Below are 4,435 nucleotides of genomic sequence, written 5' to 3'. Positions count from 1 at the left end.
TACTATTGTGCTGTGGGTGACACAGTGACAGAAACAGCGAGGGGAGCTGAGCACAAACTGAGAGGCAGCAGGCTGCCTGGCTGCTGAGCATCTGCCTCTGAAATCCATCTGCCTTCATTCAGCATACCCTGTGTTGTGTGGCCTTACACTTCTCTGTTGGTGAAAATCCTGTAACAGTTCTCATGCCAGGACACATAACTTCACAAATGTCCACATATTCATCACATCGCCTGCAGTGAATGAAACAAAATGTTTACTCAAAGGTTTGGAGCCAGTCCAGCTCTGACCCCAGGATGGCAGTGCCTGCATTGGTCCTGACTCCAGGAGCTGAGGTGGGTCTCCAGTCTCTGATAGGCTGGATGTGCTGCCTGAGAGTTCCTGTATGTTACAAGAAAGAGATGATGAAATAGGCAGCAACTTTGGGGCAGAGTTCTGCAGAACAACAATGGAGAAGCATGGGAGTGCCTGCTGGGTGATTTCATGGCTGTATTTTCAGTGTACGTTAGTGGTGGTTTTAACCTGGGAGCCACAGGAAGTCAAAGAACATTTTCTTAGGATTTCGGGGAAGGATGTAATTCCTTGGGACAGGTGGAGAGAGCAAACTACTCTTATTCCTAGGTCACCTGAGATCCACATGAAGAGTAAAGGATGCAAACTACAATCACTAAGTGTGGATGGTTGATTTCTGAATTTTACACTGGTTTCTAAATAGGGGCTGGTGGCAAGATCCAAGTGGAGCAGAATCCCCATTCCATGGCTGTCCTTCAGGGAGAGAGCTGCATCCTTCAATGCAATTACAGTGTGCGCCCCTTTGACAACTTAAGGTGGTACAAACAAGACAGAGGCAGAGGTCTTGTGTCCCTGGCAGTCATGACTCACAGTGAGAACAACAACTCAAATGGAAGATTCTCAGCATGTCTGAAGATGCTCAGCACAGCACCCTGCACATCACAGACACCCAGCTCGGGGACACTGCCTCCTACATCTGTATGGTGAGTGCACCATGCTCCACAGACACTTGCAGCCAGCACCAAAACCTGCTCCTGCAGGCTTCAAAGGAGGCATAGGGGACAGAGCAGTCTTTGTAACACTGCACTGTAGTTCCAGTTTTGTAGTAGGAAATTGAATTTCCCTTTGGGGATTATTAGTCTCATTAGAAAGAAAATTTTTAAACAATCTGAAAAGAATGTTTGGGAACAATATTAATAGATTTTTTAAGAGATAAAAACAATATAGGAAAGCATAAAACCCTGGTAGTCACAATTAGGTGAGGAGATAGAGAGAATATTAGCCTTTTAAGTCACTACAGAAGCCCGAAAAACATCTAGAAAGTGGAGAATGTCAATGACAGCTGCTTAGAAATGCGAATCCATGGATCTGTATGCAAAAAAAAAAAAAAAAAAAAAAAAGGCTTGCTCCAGAAATACACATGTAAAATGGAAGAAGGAAAACACTCTTAAGAATGGGTGTGGGCTAATGAGCTCAGGAGAGAATCCAAAACACATCAGTCCACACAGTGTACAGCTCTTCTTAAAACCCATAGAATCCACATCTATACCATTCATATTGCCTCAGAGTTTTTGCACAATCCATTTTCCTTAGATAAAGTCCAGGTAAGGAAAGGCATCCAATCTTCCTTCTTTCTTATATTAACCGTTTACAAAGAGTAGTTATAATTATTTTTTCCTATGATAAAAATACCTTCTTTTTTTCATTTTTTTAAAATTTAATTTGAAACAAGGTTGATTTACATGTCAATCCCAGTTCCCTTATGCTTTGATCCTCCCCTATTATACCTATCAAACACCAGCCCAAACTTTTCTACTCCCCAGGGAGGGTGATACCTTTCAAGGGGTACTTGTCATATCATTTGGTTCTAGGTCTAGGCCCTCACCCATGTGTCTAGGCTGAGAATGGGGAATGGGCTCCCAAAGTCCATTCATATTTTAGATGTGAATACTGATCCACTACCAGAGACACCATAGACTGCCCAGTCCTACTAACAAACACCCACATTATGGGGGTCTGGGTCACTCCTGTGCTGCTTTCCCAGCCATCAGTCTTGGGTGCATGAGCTCCCTCTTGTTCAGGTCAGCTGATTCTGTGGGTTTCTCCATCCTTGTCTTGACCCTTTTGCTCATCATTCCTCCCTCTCTGTAACTGAATTCCTTGAGCCCGGCTAGAGTTTAGGTGTGGGTGTCTGCTTCTGCTTCCAACAGCTACTAGATGAAGGCTCTAGAATGGCATATAAACTGTCTTTGGTGTTTTTTATTTTAGCCATTCTGACAAGAGTAAGATAGTATCTCCGAGCTGTTTTTATTTGCATTTCCCTTATGGCCTAGGATGTTGAACACTTTCTTAAGTGTATGTCAGACATTTTACATTTCTCTATTGAGAATTTTATATTTAGTTCTGTACCCCACTTTTTAATTGGATTATTGGTGTTTTTGATAACCAGCTTTTTGGATTCTTTGTATATTTTAGAAATCAGCCCTTTGTCAGATGTGGGGGTAGTGAAGATTGTTTCACATTGTGTTTGCTGCTATTTTGTCTTGTTGACTGTGTCCTTTGCCTTTTCTAGTGTGAACATTTGTTAAGAAATTCATACATGTGTATCATACTCATATAATTTCTACTTGACCTTCCTTTAATCCCTCACACATTTTGCTTACTCTATCTCAAACTCATGTCCTCTCCTTTATTTACTGTCACACACACACACACACACACACACACACACACACACTGACACACACACACACACACACACACAAACACACACACACACATCTAGATGAGTTATTTAGTGTTCTCCTATGTGCATGTGTTAGTGGGACCTCTTGGGATCAGATAACCTATCATAAGACTTATCTATGGGGAAGGTTGATTCCACATTCCCCTTCCCCCCTGCCCCGGCAATCATCTAGGAGTTGGGTCCTCATGAACTTTTCTATATCTCTGTTGACATGATAGCTGGCACTCTGATTTTGTAGCTCTTATTTAGTTCATCACATTTCTTTTTTTTTATTTTATTTTTTTAAAATTTATATAACCATATCTATTTAAATGAAAACAATCATTTATAGACAAACCTTGGGAATTTTGGCATTGTTCTTTCCAAACTACTTCCTGCTGGGAAGGGGCACTGTTATGGGGGGTTCTAAGAAGATGCAGAAATCCTGGCTGTAGTCTGCAAGGCTGCATTTTCCAGCTGTTTTGAATGTAGGATCACCTGGTACTCTGTTTCAGGTGGTCTGGCTTGTTCCAACCACAGTGTGGAAGGAATCCACTGCTTTTCATTTCCTGTGGAAACAAAAATAGAAATCCTTTTCCCCAGTAACTTGTCCTTGAATTTAAATTTTGGAGTCAAAGCAATTTTTTTTTATTTATTATTTTACATGTTGATCCTCCCTCCCAACCTCCCTCCTCCCTCCTTCCCTCCCTTCCTCCCTTTTATCCTCTCTGCCCTCTCATATTCAGGCTAACCACCCTCCCATCCCATCCCCCTACCCCAATTCCATATGTGGGGGAATGCCATCCAGTTGGGGTCATATAAATCTTACAGGTCATGTGTAGTAGGGACTAGGGCTTCTCTACTGTCTCTAGGTTAAGGCAGTTATCCCTCCATGGAGGATGTGCCCACAATGTCCTTATGTGCACGAGGGATTCATCCTGGCTCCACTGTCTGAGGTCCCTTAAAATGCTCAGTCCTTCTGGCTGAGACCCATATTCAGGGGGGCCTGAGTCAGTCCCATGCTGTCTTCCCAGTCTGGTGGCCCATTGGGGGAGGGTAGAATTAAGAAGAGCACACATGCAGGAATCTTCCCACTGAAAGTGCAGAAGAGCAGACAGCACTGCAGCTTTGACGTCAATCCCAGGAGCCACTAGCAGCTCTGGGACACCACCAGTGCTGCATGAACGCAGGCGCCTAATGACAACCAAGGATGGTGTGTTCTACTGCATAGTGTTCAGACACTGTAATGAATTACAGTAATATTAAACAAATTGCAGACAATGAAAAGGGAAGGAGCTTCAACTCAAAATTAAAAGCTAGCTAACTAGCTGTTTTAGTAAACAATATCAACTATCTGTGTCTCCAAGAAACACCTCCCATAAACAATAATATTAAAATCTGGCAGTCAGATGATTGGGGACAGTAGGACAAGAAAATGAAAGCTGGAAACATAGGACAGCAAGCCCTGCATCTGAGAAAATAGCCTCCAAACCTAAGATAGACAGGGACATGAAGAGAGCCACAACATAGCCTTAGATTGTGAGGATTTGGCATGTGAGTGCACAGACCATTGTAGTTCACAGTTCTGAAAAATAAATACTAAAATACAAAATATGGCATGGTTTCCTGTCTGGAGCAATCCTGGCATAAGCCTTAGAGATTCCTAGCCTTTTTTTTTTTTTTTTTTTTTTTTTTTTTTTT

This window comes from Phodopus roborovskii, unplaced genomic scaffold, assembly GCF_943737965.1.
Source record: "Phodopus roborovskii unplaced genomic scaffold, PHOROB, whole genome shotgun sequence".
Taxonomy (NCBI): domain Eukaryota; kingdom Metazoa; phylum Chordata; class Mammalia; order Rodentia; family Cricetidae; genus Phodopus; species Phodopus roborovskii.
The sequence above is the reverse complement of the archived record's forward strand: the minus strand, read 5'-3'. Positions refer to the sequence as shown.